This window comes from Cyanistes caeruleus, chromosome 9 (assembly GCF_971803275.1).
Source record: "Cyanistes caeruleus chromosome 9, bCyaCae1.hap1.1, whole genome shotgun sequence".
Taxonomy (NCBI): domain Eukaryota; kingdom Metazoa; phylum Chordata; class Aves; order Passeriformes; family Paridae; genus Cyanistes; species Cyanistes caeruleus.
This window is the reverse complement of record NC_141709.1, coordinates 27,091,559-27,112,959: the sequence shown is the minus strand read 5'-3', so window position 1 is coordinate 27,112,959 and position 21,401 is coordinate 27,091,559. Positions and strand designations below refer to the sequence as shown.

Below are 21,401 nucleotides of genomic sequence, written 5' to 3'. Positions count from 1 at the left end.
CCCTGTGGTGTTTCATTTGTAAAATGGGCAGGGTATCACAGAGTTCCTCCACAGGAATGCAGCAAGGAGAAAGTGTTAGACACTAGGTTGTCTCTACTGTCCTGGTAAAGATAAGATACCATGGAAGCCAGAAGAGCTTATAATCAATTGAAACAAAGCTCTGGGAATTCTCTGTTTCTTTACTTCTCTCTAAGCGTTATCTGCATTAATGGGTGAAGGCATATGAAAGGTGCACTATTTTTTACCAGTCCCTCAACTCTTGCCACTTGTTCTTTGGCCCCAAAGTCTTACTACATCTGAAAAACTACATGTTAAATCTACCCTGAACCACATTTTTTTAGTCACTCTGTACCCTGTGATCTCTGAACTAACGTCTGTCAGGACTGCTGCTTTGGTCAAAGCCACAGGAACATGAGGTAACACACAGCATTCCCATTCTGAAAACCTGTGTGGGAATGACATGAGCTCACCCACCACTTTTCACTGAGTAAACAGCCTGCAAATGGAATTAAAAAAATAAAGAAAAAAAGAAGTGCTTATGGTTGCAAAGGATCCTGGGAAAAAAAAGCCATAGTGGTGAACTATTTCTAGCCAAGTTTTTGGCAGTTGCCATATTTATTTATTTGAAGTTATTTGAAGATAAATCTTGCCCCCACAGACTTCAGTATTCTGACACAAGTATTTTGTAGCCCAGGAAATTTTTCACAGAGGCTGATTAGATGACCCTTAGCCTATAAAATCAGAGCATAATTTAGACCCAACGGCACCTTTGGTGGTTTCTGGTTCAATCCACACCACAAGGCTTTGATGGGCTCCACCAGGACCTGTCTGGAGGAAAAGGAAAGATAATACAATGGAGATAGCTCTGGAAACTGTAAATATCAACATCTTTGATGATTAGGATGGCTTTATTGCTTTTCCTGTTAGGGAAATCACTAAGGGTTTCTTCATAAGACATCAGCATCCAGTGGGTTGGAAACAAGGTATTAACAGTCTTGGCTCTGTTTTGAATATACATTCTTTTGTTATATAGTACTGAATAGAACAATTGTTCTTTTTGAATTGCCTAATGAAAATGCTATCATCCTCTTCAACAGCAGTAACACATATCTGTGTTCACTGGATAAGAAACTTTCCAGGAGTCAGGAATCCTGATTCCAGCTCTGATCCTGGCTTGCTCTGTCACCTCAGACAATTTACTTCTGTGTCCTCCTTTTCCTATCATCTGCAGGATTTCAAAAGACATTTTGAAATGAAGAAGATCTCCATGAGTGAACTTTGAAAATAAGAGTTAGTATAATAATTGAGGGTATATGTAGTCCTGCTTGATTGACTGAATACTTGATTTAAAAAGTCAGGAAAACACAATGTTTTCTTTAAACAAAGCCTGGTGAAAGCTGCCAGAGAAGCAGCATTTTTAGTTTTTAGGAGGTATTTACCTGAATTCTACTTGATGGTAGTTCAAACAGGCTCTGCTCTTTGGAGGAAGCTGGACACAACATTAACTGACTTAAGTTCTGTTTTGAAGCTAATTGCACACTTGGGAACAGCACAATCTGTTGTTTAGGCCTGAGTGGGCACAGAAATCCTGAGCAAAGAAATGGGAGAGCTCCTCTGCCCCATGTAAATGAAATCTTTCAGTCCCAGTGAAGGACATTGCTGCAGAGGGACTACACACCCAGGTCTAGAGCATGCTCCTTTTCTAGAACATAAACCAGCCATTTCCAGATGGTGGAAGAACAAAGAAGAAAGACCATAATTGGATCTCACTGTTTGTGGTTTTATTTTCTCCCCTCCCTTTGCTTTCTAATGAGAGTCAGCAATTTGGAGAGTTTGTGGACACAGTGTTCACTGGAGGAGCTTTCATTTCATGGTTACCCATTTGTGCTCATTGCCAACTTTACAGCTAATTGAAACAAAACTGAGCTTGTAGATTAAATGGCAACCCCTGGGATTTGTTTCTGCAATTACCAGCACTCCTCCTAGACAGATTCTAATTCAATACCAAGTTCCTAGACCCACATGCAGAAAACGCTGGGAAAAAATCCCACTGCCTGGATGACATCAGAGTTAACTCTGTCCAGTCCAATTCAGCTCCTGCAGTCCATGACAACTGTAGGTGAAATCATGGCCTGTTCAAATCTGGGAAATCTGCCACCAGCTTTGTATAGTTAGATGAAGGCTAGGATTTCACCTTGGAAGACTGTAGGAACTCTTTTTTCTTGACAGCACCACATTTCCAGCTTCACAGCTTGCCTTGCAATGGCTGAAGTTTTACAGAGGATATTTTCCCTCAGTGAGGTCAAAGCTATTCATGCATTTCATAAAAACACATGCTCAGCTTTGGAGCCTAACCTTTTGGAAGCCCCTTGCAGATACCCTGTACACAGACTGAATTCCCTGGATGGCAAAAAAGGGGGCTACAAAACGCCACATTTGCAAAAAAAGTTCTTTGAAAGCAGTTTCCAGGGGTTAAAAAGTAACCAGTCACCTCTGAACTATTTTCTCCAACAGATATTCAATCTGAGAAGCATTTGCAGACTGGGGGTGAACACATGGTTAAGCAGATTCACAATGCGATACCAGGCAAGCAAAAAGTTGGCTCTTGCTGTATCTTCTTGTTGGCAGAGAGAGCTGCAGAGAATGCACACTGGCTAGCAAGGATTTCTACTGCCATATCTGTTTCCATGGTGTAAAGCAAAATTTATCTGCCAACTCACTGACAAACTTTCTCCATTTCTAATTCAATTGAACCTGCTTTCACTCCAAACAGTGCAGCTGGAGAGTTAACATGATAGAACAGAAACCAGCCATATCAGGTTCTGGATCACCTTTTCTTGCCCTCTTTCAGCTTACCAGTAAGAATTCAAGCATAGAACAAATGCTAAACTTCTCTAAGAGATGCTACAAGCCAAACAGCCCTTGGCTTGGCCCTGGGAAACTGGCAGTTTTCATCCTGAACAGCCAAGGATATAGTAAAACTGGAATGGGAGATATGGGAGAAAATAGCTGGAGAGCTTTTGTGTGAGAATGCACTAAGATGCTTGAGGGTAGAAAAGAAAACAGATATGCTCAAGCCCTATAAAACTCGAGGGAGAATTGTGTGAGCAGTGAGGGATGGACAGCATCTTGTGGATTCCAAGAGGTGTTTGATGCCAGCTTGAATAAGCTGGAGGTGTGTACAGAGCAGATGAGGGGAGAGAGGTTTTTACACTCACAGAGGTTGTTGAACTCGAGCTCTCTGGCACGTGTCAGCCCTTTACATGGGCTCAAAAGTTAGACAAAGGCATAGAAGAAAAAGCAATAAATTGCAAAGGCACCAAAACACAACAGATACCACTTCTGGCTCAATGTCTCTAAATGACAATCTTCCAGAGGCTGAAAGAGAATACCTTGGAGAACTATGGATATCATCTATCTTACCTTCATGCTTTTCCCTGGACATCTGCTACAAACTACCAGTGCCGACAGCACCCTTAAAAACTGGGTATAAGAAGATAAAAACTGTCACCCTGGATCCATCTGTGCTCAGAACCAGACACTCATGCTACAGGAGAGAGAATATGAAAGAAATACAGCCCTGCTTCTCTGAGCTACTGCACCCTACACTCAGGGTCTCACAGCCTCTAGTGTAAGGACACTTTGAGATGGAGACTTAGAGGTATTTTCCTTGACAGATTTGAAAAGTGATTGAACAGCTCTAATGGGAAGGAAATGCACCTATGATTTCACTTGTTATGTGAATTCGGCTGCCTGAGCATTTCTGCCTTCCTGTCTATCTCCTTTCTTAAGATTATGTGACACAATGAAGTGCAATGGTGCCAGAGAGCTCAGTGATCCCACATTTCTCCACATCTTGAGGAAATAGTCAGGTAGAAGGGAATGAAATCTTATTAGCTCTCCCAGGGAGAGAAATCATGCTCAGCCCAAGCTCTATTAGACATCAGAGAGCTCACACAGGGCAGTGTGTACTGGAAAGGTGGCAGTATCTGTTCTGCCCTCACAGGGTAATTAGTTTTGTTGTCAAGTTAGCTGCTGAGATCTGATACCTTCACCCAGTTCAATCCACAGTGGGCTTCCCACATCTTTACTCTGAAGCCGTGTTTATGAAGAAAAAACAATCTTAGCAACTGCCATGCAAATGTCACATTTTATGAGCAAGGCAATTTCTCTAAGATGGGGGTTTTTTTCTTTTCTTTGGGGAAGGCTTTCAGTTCATGGCCTGGGTCTCCATGCCCCCAGTTCCCCCTCCACACAGTACAGAAATGGACACTGCAAATTTCTGTCTGAGGCCAACCTTGGCAAAGGGGCCAATGAGAAGAGAAACAGCCTGTGCTCTAGTAAGTAAAATATTTATGTCTTGCTTTGGCTAACATACCCTCTTTCAATAAAATATTTTTCCCAGGAGGAGTTCTATGAAACGGTCCTCAAATAATTCTTTTCTGCTCCCCTTCAAAAGTCTCAAAATCAAAGGACACTGTGCTCTGAAGCTTTTTGTTGCCATTCTTGACATTGTTATCATTAGTTATTACAACCATTATATTGATTTCCATTACAAGCTCTCCGGAGGCCCTGGCTAATCCGCACCCCATTCCAGGAAAGGCTCTGACAAATCTCTCACAGCATATGCATACACAAAGCTTGTAGTCTACAAAGACCAGCTAAACAGACTGTTAACACATTCCCATGCCAGGGAACTGCAGCGTGGAAAACAGCAGCAGTTCAGGAACAGCCCCTGCAGAGCCCAGGACAAAGAGGGAACAAAGCTCTTAACTGGCACTGGTCATTTCTTGCTGTGTCTCAGGTGACCATTCTGACACAAGGAGATCCTGGAGAGACTCTCCACTCACAGGAGAGCCATCAATGGTGTTCTGCACTTTAGCTCACGGCTCGCCTCACAGCCAAACTGCTCCAGCTTTACAGCTCCCACTGCAATTTGTGTCATTTAGGGCAGGTCCAAGCTCAGGTGGAGGGTCACTGGCCTGACCTATTTCTGGTCACATCATCTCCAGCACTCCACAGGTCACAAAATCACTCGTGGCAACTGCTCTTTCTCACTAGTGTTATATTACAGATGCTTTTGGCCTATCCCAGTTACTTGTATAATCTCCTTTATTCAAGGCAGGAGACAGAACTGTACCCACCCAGCTGGGAAGGATGACTCAGTTTTGATGGAGCAAGATTTTACCTCAGAAAACTACATGTAGACAGCAAAATTTCAATTCTTAGAAAGATGTGTCTATCCACTTAGAAACAAATCTGGGCTGTCACTAACCACAGGACACATCCTGGTCCATCTGAAGTTCCTCCCCTGCATTTTGCTGGCAGAGGTTCAACATGAAGGGAAGGAGCAGGCATCTCTGCTGTTGTAGAGATCTCTCTCCCTCAGACTGCTTTTTGCTCACTGCTTACCTACATTTCAAACCAACCTCACATGCACTTACAAGTCACTCTTTGCCATGTATCTCTGGGACACATTTGTTTATATGCTTACAATACCTTTGTGTCAATGCAGGAAGCTGTGTCCTTGGAGTGAAAACTCATTTTCTTGTCTTACCTTCTTTACAAAGCTCCTCTCCTTTACCCTTGAGTTGCCAGTTCAGGAGGCACAGCTGGGATTTGAACTGGCTCTTCTTAGATCCTCAAAAGTATGTATATGACAGAGCTACTAGGAATGTCTCAAGTTTGAAAAAGGTTTTAGTGGTGACTATTATATTCCAGAGAACCAAACTCAGTCATAAATCCCCAGTAACCTGCCTGCATGATGTTTTTGTGATGGAAACCTATCTACCAGCTCTCAGGTGGCGGAACACTGCAGATGTCACTTCACTTCTCTTTGAACTAATGACCCCCAAAGAAAAGTGCTCCACTTAAGGGTTCACTTACAACTCTGCAGACTCACTCATTCTCTCCTTCTCAGTTACCACCCTCCCAGAAACTGTGGTTTGGTGGGGAGAAGGAGAAGAAACAAAAAAAAAAAAAAAAAACCCAAAAAAACCAAAAACCAAAACCAACCCTAGACCTCTAAAGGAAACCCAAGAGGAAAAGTCCCATGGATACCAATAGCAAAAACACACACAACCTGGAAGGAAGAGAGAAAAGAAAACCCTATTTGGGATTTTAAAAGAAAAGTTGAGCATGCACACACAATACCCTTTGGCAAAGGAGCCCAAGCTGGAAAATGTTGCAGCTCCAACATGCTGTGCTCAGAGAAGGTGTTAATGGTCCCGGCATCCTGTATTATTACAGACAATCAGGAGAGGCCCTGCAGAACTGTAGGGGTCTTTTAAGATATCCCCAGATGGAAAGAACAGAGAGAGTTATGTAGGATTAACACAGGAGGAGAGGAAGGAAAGAGGTGAAGGAAAGGTAATGTCCCAAGCACTACAGCTCTGAGCTATCAAGGCAGGTCTGCTGTCTCACACATTGAAAAGGGGATGCTGTGGCTGTCCCCCCTTCCACAGCTCGGCCTCTGCTCCATGCACTCACAGGATGCACTCCACGCAGGATGCTGGGGATTCCCTTCTCTCTGGGACTCTGGGCCAGAGCTGTGATTTAATGATCAGCTGCATTTAGGGTCACCAGTCCCAAACTCCTTTCAACTCACAGTAGGAGTCAGAGGTTTCAAGCACTTTGTCTGCCTGGGAGGAACCAAGATGTGTTTGCAGCTGATGTCTGTAGCTGTGGTCTCTTTTTAACAGCATCACAGGTACTGATGGCTCTTGTGCTTGAGGCAAGGAATACTGGAAAGGCTGTGACACTGGCCTATGTGTGTTTGCTTAATGAGAGCTGGTGAAATCTTCACCCAAGTGTCAACTCTCCTGGTCCTACAACCACACACCAAAATCTTCACGTGGCTCTGAGCTCCCAGGCACAAAGCCCTGGGTGAAAGCCAGGAGTGTGTGTGCTCGTGCTCTGGGAATTTACATGCAGTGTGGAAGGTGTGGTGTCTCCACCAAGACCTGCCAGAAACACAATGGGATACCTGAGGGCTGCTTCTCTTGACCAGGGATGCTGCAACAAAATTTCATATCCAGAAAAAAGATTTGGTCATATCCAAGTACAAACTAAAGCTTTGCAAGGATCAATATTGAGGGGACAGCCATTACTGGACTGCACAGGACCACAGGGGGAGGTTGATTCCTCAATGTGCAAATGTTTTAATAAATACTGAAATGTTCTAAATCAGCCATAAATTAGATGGGCTTAGGTGAAGGAGACAATCGATGACTCTAGAAGAGACAATCATGACAGCATTGAACACTCATCAATCTCTTCTGCAACAATAACCTGCTGCTATCAGAGGTGAGTAATGTCCAGAAGAAAATGTTGCTGAAAATTCAAATCAACTGAATTTCTGGAGACAGTACTAGCTTTCACATTTGAAGACATGATTCACCATCATCATCTTTACAAGAATTCTTCTCAGAAATGTTTGGAGATCATTTTTGACTGGTCTTTGGAGGGACAAGTCCAGAGTTATAATCAGCTGCATACCACTAGGCAAAGTGCTGGACTGTTGAACTCATGTACAATTTTCCTGTGGATTAGATCAAATTCCTGATGTAGGAAAAACTATTAGAGCCTCCATTCTGTTTTTACTTCTGAGAGCTTAACACACTTTCCTGACTTCAACCAAGTGATTTCCAATGTATACCTGTGAGAATGTAGGATCAAACCACAATGTTTTATGTTTCAAAATATTTTTTCACAATAAGTTGGTTTAGAGAACTCACTTTTCACCCCTAGAGAGCTGACTGTAATGAGATCAGACAGAGAAAAGATATGGAGTTTCACACTAATCTCCAGGAGACAACATGCCATATCCAAAAATCCTCTCTCCAATCAGTAGTATTTCCAGTTGTGGAGAAATACCATCTGTGGAGATAATGTGAAGGAAACAGAGAGGTCAGAATTTCAACTATCACATGAAGATTTGGAGTGTACATATCAGGGATATTGTGAGGATATGTTTGCTCCCAGCTTATGAAATTCATCAGTCTGTGCTTTACCTCAAGTTTCACTGTCTTGTGAATATCTGTGACATTTTTTTATATTGTAAGGGTATTTTTTATTTTTATTTTTTTTGCCTCTACTTGCACTTAGAAAGTACAAAATTATTTGAATCATTAGGAAAAAATTCTTCCATATGAGGGTGGTGAGACACTGACACAGGTTGCCCAGAGAAGCTGTGGATACCCCATCCCTGGAAGTAGCCAAGGCCAAGGATGGGACTTTGAGCAACCCAGTCTAGTGGAAGGTGTCCCTGCTCATGGCAGTGGGGCTGGAACAAGATGATCTCTAAGGTTCCTTCCAAACCAAATGATTCTGTGATTCTATGGTTTTTTAATAGTGGTAACCTCAAAATCTATCATGACAGCAGAACAATATTTGATATCTTACTGTGGATAAATCTGCTGTGAGTTTTCCTTTAGCAACAGAAAACAGCATGGCAGGTTGAATTCAACATGAGCTAGATGAGATCTGAACTCTATCGCTACAAGGAAATGAGAATTGAAAAAGAGACTCTACTCTCATAAAATCACATTGCACTAATCCCAGTCCAAGATTCAAGCTAACGAATCTGTGAGGGGAAATGTTTGTCCCTGCCCTCTCTGCATCACTCCAAGATTTAACTGGTGTGTTTAATCCTTCATTTTCAATGCAAACATTTCAAATTCTAGGGGCAAATTCATGGTGTTTGTCAGTTCTAATTAAATTATATGCTTTATTTTTTTAATTAAATAGCCTAAAAGGAAATAAACTGCAAGAAATACTCTAACAAATTATTTAGAAGTATTTCATATGTATCTAAGAAGAGAGCCAAATATAAATTGACAGCTTAGTGCAAGAGAACTTCAATCTGGGTTTTATTGCAGTAACAAAAGTGCGTATTTAAAAGCCTTCACACAGAGCATCTATTCAGAAACAAGCCCGAAGACAGTCAGGGAATTAAAAAGAGGATAGTGTTTTGAATTAATCTAGAACATTTTTGTGGATTAGTTTACAAGCACAGAATGCCTCAGGGGCCTAGGGAGAGCACAGAGCACTGAAGTCAGAGGGATCTGTCTTTTTCCTGTTGCTGGTGATTAGTTCATATCTCTTTGACACCATGTTTACAAGCCCCTAATTGCCTCATTAATACCTCATTATTACTTAGAAAGTGAAGAAGCTTTTAGCTTTGAAGCTGCTTTGCTGCACTTGAAGGCAAATATACGGTGAATTTTGAATGTGTTGGTACTAATTAAAGTTGAAGTCTGTTTCCTGTTGCTTGTGGGTGGGTGTTAATGGCTTCAAAGAAAAAATTAGGCCTCAATTTATATTACTCGCCCCTTAACTTACACACACAGGAATAAGTGCAAGTAAGAAGCCCACTTCTGCAACCTGGGTTTATGAAGGGACTCAGACCCACACGTCTATTTTCTTTCATGCTTTTTCAGGGTCAACCACACTCTGAAAGCTTGTTCACTCTTAGACAGTGGGGAACAGACTGATGCTGGCCAGTTCAGTCCACACAGATCCAGCACGTACCTTCCCACACTGTCACGCATGGACATGGCCCCATATTCTCCTTTTGCATCAGAACCTGAAAGCGAAACCAAGTCATCACCGTAAATTTGTAAATTTGTGTAAAATTGCCTGTCTCTTGCTCTGTATGGGCATTGTTTCCAGGACACCCTGGAAAAGTTTTGTTCAAAGCAAAACTAAAATCAGGTACAAGATACTGTGATTTTTCACTTCTAGCTACATGCACATATTTTATAAATAGATGTGTATACATTAATAAAAATACACATGTGCATGTGTATGTAACAAAACATGGCATCTCACTGCATCCAGTAAGCACATTCTTCCTAAAATGTGTCTGAGGCTGAGACCTTTGGAAAGGGATCCAGTTTTCAAACAACTGTGCACAACTGTTTCAATATACCAATTGCAAATAAGCCAGCGACCACAATTATGGTTACTGGATTATCATATAAATGAATAAATGAGATGTTTAGAACCTCATTTGGGCTGTAGAGATGCACTGTCTGATAATGTTTCAAGGAATTTTCCTCCAGACAGAAGACAGACAAAGCAGACATTAACCACAACAAAATCAATTCCATGGGAATTTTTTTAAGAGAAATGTGCTTTCTTTAAATTAACTTGCTTTCAGGGGATGTAGTGAATGGAGAAGGGGGTAAAGGAGAAGGAAAAGATGCCCATTTTTGGTAGAAGCATTCAGTTTCTTAATAAGAATTTTGGATGAGAAAAACAGTGAAAAAGTGTCTTTGCTGAAAGCAAATGGAAAACCCTACACAGACTGGAAGATTTGGATACAAAAATAAAATGTTTTCCATACAAATTAAATTCCCAAAGAGGCATTTTTCACCAGCATTGTTTTTCAGTGGTAGGGGCTGGGGGTGGGCGCAGAAGTAAAGCAAGTCTGGAAGGCTGAACATTCCTTGATGAAGGAGTCAGGATTTGGCTGAGAGTCCCCCAGACTCAGGGTTTAGCTCAGGCTGCTCAGAGTCACCGGTGATTAAGAGGCCTTGTTGTCACAGGCCCAGGACAGCAGGTCTTGGCTTACCATGAGCACTCCTAAGGCAGAGCTCAGAACAACTCAGCCCTTCACGTTCCTCTCATACCTCATATCTCCTCTAATAGGAGGTAAATTAATAAAAATTCTGACTTTATTTTATTTCTGCATTAAAAATAACATTTAAATTACACACGTAGCTTGACATCACCCCTTTACATACATGACTGTAAAGAATATACATATGAAACAAAATTTACCTAAAATCGTTGCACAGAAACCCAGTCTAAAATATGGGTAAGGAAGGAACCCGCTCCTCCTGTGTTATATTTACAGTATCTTTGATTTATATCAAACATTTTTAAAAAGTATTAAAACAAAAATAATTAAGGCAAGCCAAATCCTTTCCTTGCCAGCACGCAAAGCTTGTCCGGCTGGACATATTGAGGCTATCAATCGGTGATGTGTATTTATAACCCAGTGCTCAGACAACTTGGAACGACAAATGCAAACAGCCACAAAGAAGTTACTTTGTTCGCTTGGCACAAACAAATCCCCGAGATGAAAACCAGCCTGGCGTTTATTTTGGGCCAAGCTTCCTCATCTGACGATCCACGACGTGGCACGGAAAGGGCAGTGTTACCAAAGGACACGAAGCACATGAAGATGCATCATTAGAGCAAACACAGACCAGGGTGCCAGATTTTGTTATTCTTGCTTCTTCCTTCCCAGAATGGATGTCACTTTCCCTTCATTCTTCTGCTCAAAGCACACTGGTTTGGAGCTTGGTTGTTTGTTGTTTGTTTTTTTTTTTAAGGACCAGGCTTGTCGGCACAGCCTGGAAAGCTCTTAGAGCTATAATTTAAAACTGAATTGTGTTGATTGAAAACACGGCAAGCATCTGACTGCAGACATGTCTGAAGACTTCCACATGCGTAGTCAAACGAGGACTGGTGAGGACACGATGGGATTTGCCAGCAGTGTTAAAGCAAGCTCTGCAGGCACATGATGGGCACATGATGGGCACATGATGGGCATTTCCCAGGCAGGAACCTGCAAACTCTGCAGGCACATGATGGGCATTTCCCAGGCTGCCTTCTAGGGCACAGTCGGGGGACTGTGCCCTAGCAGGCAGCCTGGGAAATGTCCATCTAGAGATGTGGTGGACTCCCTTAACTACTGAGCCACAAAGACCTGAGGTGTCCAAGCAAGCAAGACACTGTGATGGTCAGTCATTCTTGAGAGGCTTCTCAGAACACAGAGTTCAAATCCAAGACTAGAGGATGAAACCTCAGTGTGGTCCAGGCTGGTTAGATGCTGATACCTCATTTATCCTACAACATGACTGAATCACAAGAGAAGTAATGGAGGAGAATGGAAAGAGCAAAAGAACTCCAACAGAGAGTTTAGCCAGTGAACACAGGGCTTCCTGGGAGGAGGGCACAGTACCTTTTGTGGGAAGCTGGCTGAGAAAACTGCAGCAAGGAGACAGCTACCAACAGATAATGAACAGAGGCTGCAGGAGCCCAGGGGCAGTTTGGTTTTAGGACTGATGGTGCTGTTCCAGTTCAAAGGGAATGTCTTGCCATTTTCCATGACTCCTTCAGGGGAAGATCTGGTCAGGCTTCTAGTCCTTATCTCCATGGGCAGACATGGACACTGAGCCTTGAGTCACATTGTCCCAGGCATGGATAATGGACGCTCAGCTGTTTGATCCTACAATGCCTTCATTCTTCTCATACCTGCATCTTCTTAAGATATGTCATGGAGCTAAAAGCAAAGTCTTAATAAAGTTTTAAACTTCTGACAACACTCAGGCTTTAAAAGGAGGCTCATAGGTGATTTGGGAGACTTTTCTCTCATTTCACTTAAGAAAAGGATTTCTCACAGCTCTTTAAACACCGGAACAGATATGCATATATTTTCAGTATATGGATTCAAATCCTTGGTTTCTTTGGCAAAAGGCCATATAAGTTCTCATGGTTTTGTTGTTGCCTGCTATAAATTTACTACCCAGAAAGAGTAATATTTCATTTGCTTTATCATCGGTGCCTCTAAAGAAGGTGAAAATAGATTTAAGTCCTTCATTGAGCATCTTGATGAGGGCAGAGAAGAAACATAAAAGAAGTCAAAAGGACACTTAAAAAATTGATATAAGGCTCCATCAGCTATAATTCAGTTGATAAACTTAGATCTCCTTTGCAATGAATTACAATGCCAAGAGATTTGTTCTGTAAATTCTGTCCAGAACTTGGCAACACCATTCCTAAAAAAAAAGAAAGCAAACTCCCAGGGGACTGGAGCAATACTTTCCATCTGAATAAGCAGAGTTTGATCTTACTCATGTTGGCTTTTAGGCGCTACCTATTTTACACAAAGGAATAGGGGCCGTAGAGACAGTTCACCAGCACAGGCAGGAGCAGGACCTCAAACTCTTCAGTCTGCAGATTTGTGGGTATATGCACAGCTTCACAAAGCTAAATTCATCAAGCCAAAGCCATTTCCTTGTCAGCTCTACTTATTGCATGACTCTACTATCTTCACAGTGACCTCATTCAGAGAGGACACCACAGGGACCTTACCTCCCTGTATCAGCCCCCAAATGAGGTAGGCTTGGGATGCAGAGAACAGGACCTGGACTTCAGCAGTGGCAGAGATCCAAGCGTGCAGAAAAGTGTGCTTGGCTTTCTGTGACAGTGTACAGTGAAATCAAAGAGCCATGCTGTTTGTGCTCTGGAGCTTCTCCAAAACTTATGTTCAGACCCAGACTTGCCTCCATTTATCAAACTTACTTAGCTTGAAGAGTCTGACCATGTGGTTACCACCATATTAGCATCTGAGATATTAAGTTTATGCTAATGAACAAATTTATGACTTGAAAGCCTGATCCTTGTCACTGGGGATTCAAGATGTGGACAGATGAAGCAATTTGCTCAGAGTTAAAAAGAGGATGGGTTACAAAGTTGAGGAGTAAAGCAGAACCCCTGAGTCCCATGTTATTGGCCAGTGCCCAGGGGGATCCCTTCTCCTTTCCAGGGATTGAAAGATCAGTGAATTGCTCTCTAAATGCTTCCAATGGGAACTCTCCAAAACACAGCAAATGGGATTTTTCACACTTTGACTAATGAAAGCTTGGCACATGGCATGACAAATAAAATCCTCACTGCCAGCAGTACAGATATATATATAAAATGATGTTTATTTCTACTGGGCTTGTGAATAAGCAAGACATTTTTCATCCATGAAAGGCAGTTTCTATGTGCATGTGTAAGTTAGCAACAACAACAAAAAGTGTGACTGATGATCCCAATGAACATCATCCCAATGAGATTTAAATAGTCATAACTTTTTGCTTCTCAAAATAAAGTCTCTCTTTATACTTCACCCTACAAACTTCTAGGTTTATTGTGGCTATATTTCTCTGCTCTTGACAGAAACACAGATATAATTCATCCTTTAGTTTCATGCTCAGAGACTAGTCATCATCACAGGGATAGGCGTGTGTAGAAAAAGATGCAACAAGAAGATGTGCTCAGAAAGCAAAGTGCCTGCAAGATCTACTTCCACGTGAAAATAAAGCTAGTTTCTAATAAGGCGGGAGAGCTCATTCTTCCTGCCAAATTATGGCATTTCTTTTGTTTGACACTTTTCCCCCTGCTTTCTTGGTGCTTTCCACATGACCAGTGCTAACAAGAGGAGAGACTAGTCCGTAACTCCTCATGCAGGCAGACTAAAAATGATTAGTCGCAAACTGGGAGTGATCAACATGCACTAGAGACACATTTCCAAAACAGACAGTTTTTTCTCTTTGTCAGTTCAAACTGTTTGGAAAAGAGTGCACTGAAAAAGGCTCTGAAAACAGTAACTTCTGTGATAAACTGAAAATGGGATCCTACCAAATAAATAAAAGATGAGCTGGCCATAGCCTTCCAGATCACAGTAAACTTGATATCCCTAGGATAGCTCAGCAGAGGAGCCCTTGTAGGCATTTCAGGGACTTGCCATAGTGTGAAATGTTTATTTTTTCTCAAGTCCAAAAGGATTACTGGGACTATTTTAAATTTGTTTCAAAGAAACAATAGAAGACCTTTACAGTTCTGCAATAATCAGAAGATATGTAGGAAAAGATAGGTAAGTTGTGATGTGCTTTTGCACAGCAGAGCATCAGGTTTTATTCAATTAATTCTTCCCTACAGCTTGTAATGGATATACACAGTGTGATTTCAGGGCAGGAGTAGTTTCAAAGTATGGGCTGAGTATCACAGATCCAAGCATGCACAGCTGGATCTCAAGTGTATAAGCCACTTTGACTTGCACATGAGGAAGGAAAGGGGAAGATTGCTAAGATCTGAAATGTCAAAGCTTCTTCCACATGATTAAGTGCATTTACATGTTCTACTCAAAACAGCAGAAGTTGTTTCCAGGCAACAGAAAGAAATTAGTAGGACTCTACACTAGGTATGTGGCTGTACAAAATACATACACACCGCTCCTCACCTGAGAGTTCCTAAAAACAGGACAAAATCATGATTTGGACAGAGAACTGCCAGTGTTACAAGAAAATTACATGTATTGAAAAAGCTCCCTGTCATTTTCCACCTGGGGGAGAGGACAAGGGATACAGCACAGAGGTGGTTAGGATTCTCTTCTAACAACCACAACCAAATTTCTCATAAAAGGAGGCAGCCAGATTTCTGCTGCAGCAGGTGCCCTAGAAGGCCATGAGTGGGTAGCACATACTGGCTTTAGTATCGCCAGTAGCCCATTTATCAGGAAATACTAGCACAGGCTGTGTTGAAATCTAGAGAGAAGACCATCCCCATGATGACCCTGCAAAAGTATTGCTGCAGTGCTGGCATGAACTTTGAGCCTCAGGGTCTCTCAGCACCACTAGCACTAAGGCAGAGTCCTCCTCCTTAGCTTTACTTAGAAGTAATTTTATAACATCGTAGGCAAATCCCTTATTTACCCTTTTTAGTAGACCCAGGATGACTTGGAAGGTCTCATCAAGTATTTGCACACAGGTCCAGAGGAGCAATAGTTTTGTGCTGGACTGCTACTGAAAAACAGTTATGCAGGTGACCTGAACCAAAAGAATGGATGGCACAGGATGCATGGAATGAGGTCAATAGCTATTACAGAGTGCTACCCCCAGCCTCCACTCCTAAGTGAGATGAACATGAGGTTGGGATAGGAGAGGCCCACCTGACCCAGCTCTGGCCAGGCTAGATGAGATCCCTTCTGAACCTACTTGTCTAAGATCCATGAAACCAAATATACATGCTCATATGGCATTCTGAGATTAGGGAAGTTTAGATCCTGGCCAATTTCTATTGTTAAGCTCACAAAACACTGTGATAAATAGTGGAAAATGCTTCAGCTGCTATTTATTTGGGGCACTTTTACCATGTGACATCAGAAAATATTCCATGGTGGAATTTATTAACATAAAAATGGATTCAGTGAGACTTTGTGGTCTTTTAAACTTCCAGCTAACTAGACTTTTGGTTATCCAATCAACAGATGGTGTTTTTCTGAACTGCTTATGTTGATTCCCAACACTGAAGTGGTTATTGGAAAAAGGGACCACGAGTTTAATAAGGAGCAGGCCCATACACACGCAACAAACGTGAGCCATATTCTACCAGCTCCAAAGGAAAAAAAGCAGCAGTTTTTACACCAAATTACCAAAATATTGGCATATTTTGCATGTCTATTATGTGTTCCAACCGGAATAGGAATGCTGTTGGCAAATGAGCTACATCAGACATACACTCAACGTTACTGGATTTACTTGGAATATTCTGCTCCAGATCAGGCCAAAGACACAGATTCTGTCTTTCAGAAGTGCTCTCTTGGAGGGCTGGTTTAGCTGCCTTATAATAAAGACTCATCCCACTTAAAAAACCCTCTGAGGCTTCTCATTAATAAATATCAATGAACATAATATGATACCCAGGTTGTATAAATCAGTGGCAATCTAGAAAGCAGAAAAAGAAAATAGAGTGAATAACAAAGAGTGGAGCATTTAGAGGACTCTTGAGCAGCTGAACTCACAATCATTCTCCAAACATGAAAGAGGCTTCAACTGTTTATGAAATTAAGTGGAGCTTCTGGAACTGCACACTGAACTATGTTGAACAGGAAGAAATCTCTTTGCTTATTAGGCCTCAAGGAGATAATCTATAGTGCTATGGAAACAGATTCAGCCTTTTCTATGCAGCAGGGAGATTATTTCTGTTCAGGTGGATGAGCTGCCTTCAGATCTTTTTTTCACAATCTCTCTGATTTAATATGCTTTGGGAATGGAATGGAACAATAGTGCAGACATAAGATCTTGAAAAGACAGGCTCCACCATACTTGTGGTAGCTCACAAGAGGAAGATAGGCTTCTGCCTCCATAGACTAAAATTCAGAATATTTTTGAGAGGATGAGAAAAAGGACTGAAAAGAATATAAGGGAGCATTAATAGCACTCACCTCTCCCATCATCTTGTGTGTGTGTATGCACATATATATATATATGAATGCACTAATGTATATAAACACACACACACATAGCTACATACACCTTCTTAGAGGTGTGCATAGGTAATAATACAGACATACACAAGCACAGACTAAACTTTCTACAGAGGGAGAATGCATTCCAGAGTCTGACACTGGGAAAGGTTTTCTTCAGCTATTTACACGCCTAGTCTCAGGCAGGATGTGGTCTGTCATTGCAGAGGCCACAGCACAAGGTGAGACTTTGCAAAATGTAATACAAGCTACTAATGCTGGTTGGTCTGCAAAATTCATACCTCGTTCTTAGAAGGGAGAATGTCAGGATTGAGAGGGGATTTTCTTCATACAACTAGATTGGTTGTTTTTGCTACACTGAGACAAAAGGCACTGAATTGGACACAGAAGGACAAACAGGCAAGAAAATGTAAGAGCTACTACAGTGACTACATTGTATTGCTTGCAACACACATAAAAAAAAAGGTGAAACATTGAAACAGTTGTGATAATTCAGCAGTTTCAGCGTGACAGCCTTAAGTAGTAGAGGCTTGTTCATCTGACAACTGCATGTTTCAAATCATGAATTGCACGACTGAGCCACAATGTTTTATGTGACTACAACATCAAAATCAATCTTCTGCAGGAAAATCTATTTGCCAGACATATCACAGCACAGGTGTCACAGCAAATAACAAGTCATGGCATGACAGCTAGCGGTGCAACTGCTTTAGGTTTGATACTTTTTTGAGTCCAGGGCAGCTACAGAGAATGCCACCTGTGTACAGGAGTAAAGAAATCTAATTAGAATCTTTAACTGAACTTCAGCAGCACGATCTAACATTGAAATGAACCCTGCTCAGAGTGGTTGGACAAAAATCTCCTTCCTAGGAAGGAGAAAGTTCCTAGGAAAGTTCCTTCCTAGGAAGGAAAAAAAGTTCCTTCCAACCTAGATTGTTCTGTGATATTTAGCATACAAGAAGATTGAATCTCATCTGCCATCTCTGGCAGGAGCAGAAGACACCTTCAGCTTCATTTGTGGAAAAAGGTGGAAAAAGGAAAAGCTGGGTGCTTACTCTTCCAGTTTTAACACAGGATAGGTTTGGGGAGAGTCATTGGCCAGCAGAATTCCTTACTGCAGGAAGGTTTTAAGAAATTCAGAGACTGAAATCCACTGAGTGCCTTCAAATGAAAGTGTGGAGACAGGGAAATACTGCTACATCACAGGCCAACAATATATGGTGTTTTTCCTGTGAGGAAGGTGAGCAGAGAGAAGCACATTCTTTAATAAAAATGTTACACTTCCCTGCATGCAAGTACTGATCCATCACAATTTGTTTTCTCTCAGATGTAATAATAATCTTCTTTACCTGTTGGAAACTCACTGTAATTACAAGTTCCAATGCAAGCTTCTCATTAACAAAGAAATCTACCCTCTATTCCATGGGGTTTTGTTTTACCTCATTAAAGATATTGTTAAAGCCTCCAAAAATATTTTTTATACCCACACAGACTCCTTATTGAATCTGGCTGTCTTCACTTCCTGTTTAGCACAACTCACTTGGTAAATTGTTGCCTCACCGCACCCCTAAAGTGGTTGCCTTTAAGTGGTTGGTGAAATGATTAATATTTATTTAGCAAGGTTCTTTGAAAATGATACATGACATAAATAACAGCTATAACTATTTATTATGCTTCTACAAAAATAGTACAGCTTTTGTAAGATTAAAAGCCAATTCCCCCATTAATTTTCTTAAAATTTGTTAAACCAAACTAATGTAACCTTCTATTTGCAGCTTAGCCCTCTTTTCTCTTCACAGTTTTTAATAGTCAGTATTTTCCATCTGATTACTTCTAATCACACTGTTATACTGCTTTTACAGCCTTGGGCTGTATTACAAAGCTTCTCTGTTACTCCAGATAGGCACAAAACAGTAGCAGGTAGGGAGCAATACACATTTTCCAAAGATCAGCACCATTATTTAATGTTTTTGTAAATATTTACTTTAGACGCAGGCTAAACGTTACTTAAGATTTGTTCTAAACTGCTGTGTTTAAAAGTAAAAAATCATGAGGACATATGGAACTCATCTGAAGGAGGAAAAAAAAAATGATACAATTTCACAAAAGAATTAATTTCTTTACTGTAAGAGTTGCCTTCATAAAACTTGTGGTGTGCTTTTGTATCTTAGGTGGAACATCATGACACATAGCATGTGGTTTTGTGGTCTCCTCTTCCTACTGCCTGAAGCTCTGGCTGCAGTTTCCCTAACCTGACTGTCCCACCAAATCTGTACACACCCTCATCGTGCTCCCACTGGGATTTCTGTTCCTGTTATGCTCTTTTTTCCCCCCCCCCCGCTTCTTCTTCTTAGTCATCTTACCCACAAGCGGCATAAATCAAGGCGAGGCCGTGTTTTCACAGCTAGACAGTTCTTGCAACATCAGGGCTGAGTTCAGGGAAACGGCTGGAAAACTTGCTATCCACACACACATCCACACACACACACACACACCTGCCTTTTGGCTCATGGAAGACGAGCACAGTGCCAAAGATGTTTGTTTATTCTTGCCCTGCTTTGATATGTACGCTATTGATAAGGGCAATCGCCTCCCTCACTGCACAGCACCCGGCACTGAGCAGGGCCTCACATCCTCACAGACCTCCCAGGAGTCTTCTCAAGGGCGTGAGATTCTGGGCCATGTCACTCCTGATGTCCCTAGCAGCCCCCTGACAAGGCTCCTCTGTTCTTTGGCTTTGGAAGAGATTTGGGAAGGAGCTAGAGAAAGAGTAGGCCAAGTCAAAGCCTGTAAGCCAGGCAAGTGCAGCCATGTCACTTTGGACGTGGCACTTGCTGAATGCAAGGAGAGTTTGATCCAGGTGGAGCACCATCCCAAGATATGTTTAAAAAAAGACTGGATCTGGCACTTGGTGCCATGATCTAGTTGAGGTGTCAGGGCATGGATTGGACTTAATGATCTCGAAGATCTCTTCCAATCTAATTTATAAAAAAAAAGAAAAAAGAAAACAAATGGAGCTCCATGTTATGGTGTCATGACATCATCAAGCCTGTAGCTTTGAAATGGTTTGTGGCAGCTTAGGGAAAAGCAACAGGATTGTGTGCTTTGAATGAAGAAAATGAAGAAAAGCCAGTCCCTTACTCCACCTGATTTTTACCTGTCTGGGAGATCTGGGAGGAGAGAGAAGAGGATGAATGGCATCACTTAGAAAGGAGCTGCTGGTTCCAACACTGTGGTGAGGAGGATGCTCTCCTGCCAGGGGCAGCGTGCAGGGGATGAACACACAGTGGTTCCAAAGTGCCTTCAGTCACACAACAACCAGTGTCCCTCACAGTCTCCACAGGGCTCTCAGGAAGCCACATTTACATCCAGGTGGGCCTGAGTCTGTCACTCAAAACTCTGCTGGCTCCATGCATCATAGTGGTAATGACTGCATTTCATCATGTCAATTTTGGTAGTTTGATCATTGTCAATACAGTGTGGAACTTCCTAGTTTTGGTCAGGGTTTGCAGTCAGGAAGGTGATGGGGAAGCCAGGATACAGATTGGCTCTGCTGCACAGAGCAGGATGAGGGCAATGCCCGGGGCAGTGTCCAGCAGGGAAAATGGGCTATGTCTGGCAGCCTGACACCCATCCTTGCCCAGAATGTATCTGGACAAGCAGGAGCTCTTGCATGCGACGGTGACGGGCACTCTCAGCCTGTCCTCTGCTCTGAAACCCTTTAAACACACGGTAAGTGGTGTGAGCTGGAGCTGCTGGACTCAATCGCCTTCTGCAATGACCTCCACAGAGGGCTCCAGACCCCCAGGGACCCTCAAGCGCTCCTGTCACCAAGAATCACCTCGGGTCGTGTTGCTGAAGCTTTTCAGTTCAAGTGGAAGCTGGATCGCTAATGATGCATGTTTGAAAACTACACAAGTTTCCGTGCTTCCATCCTCCTTGTGAAGCTCGGGAGGCGGGGGTCCCGGTGAGGACAGCTGAGGTACGGGGTAGGGTGCCACCCGCGCCATGCAGGGGCCACGTCCTTGTCCTGCCCTCCCCGCCGGGCTCGGAGGGGCCGGGGAAAGCCGGACGTGTCCCGGCCGCGCGGGTCAGCAGCCGGCGAGGGCTGAGGGAGGGCGCCCTAGGGCATCCCCCGGGGAGCCGCCTGCCCTCGGTTCCTGCCCGTGACAAACCCCGTCGGACTGACTCTCTCAAGTGGTTTTGGCAGTTTGGGGATGTGGGAGCTCGCCGGATTCGCGCTGTCGGCTGTTAAACGCGCGGGACGCGCCGCGCAGGTGCCGCGGGCCGGGCGGGCCACGGGCGAGCGCCGCCGCCCCTCAGCCGCAGCTGGGGCGCCATCGCCCCCTGGCGG

At 42.7% G+C, this 21,401-nt stretch overlaps 1 long non-coding RNA gene across 1 annotated transcript; it reads right to left on the bottom strand.

The window, feature by feature from the left end:
• Positions 1 to 584: 584 nt before the first annotated feature.
• On the bottom strand, positions 585 to 21,399 carry LOC111933074 (uncharacterized). The gene is made up of 4 exons (XR_002866506.2): positions 20,205 to 21,399; positions 9,532 to 9,586; positions 7,737 to 7,878; positions 585 to 828 (listed from the first exon to the last, which is right to left on the bottom strand). It is a non-coding gene; the product is annotated as an uncharacterized LOC111933074 (long non-coding RNA).
• Between the last annotated feature and the right edge of the window lie 2 nt (positions 21,400 to 21,401).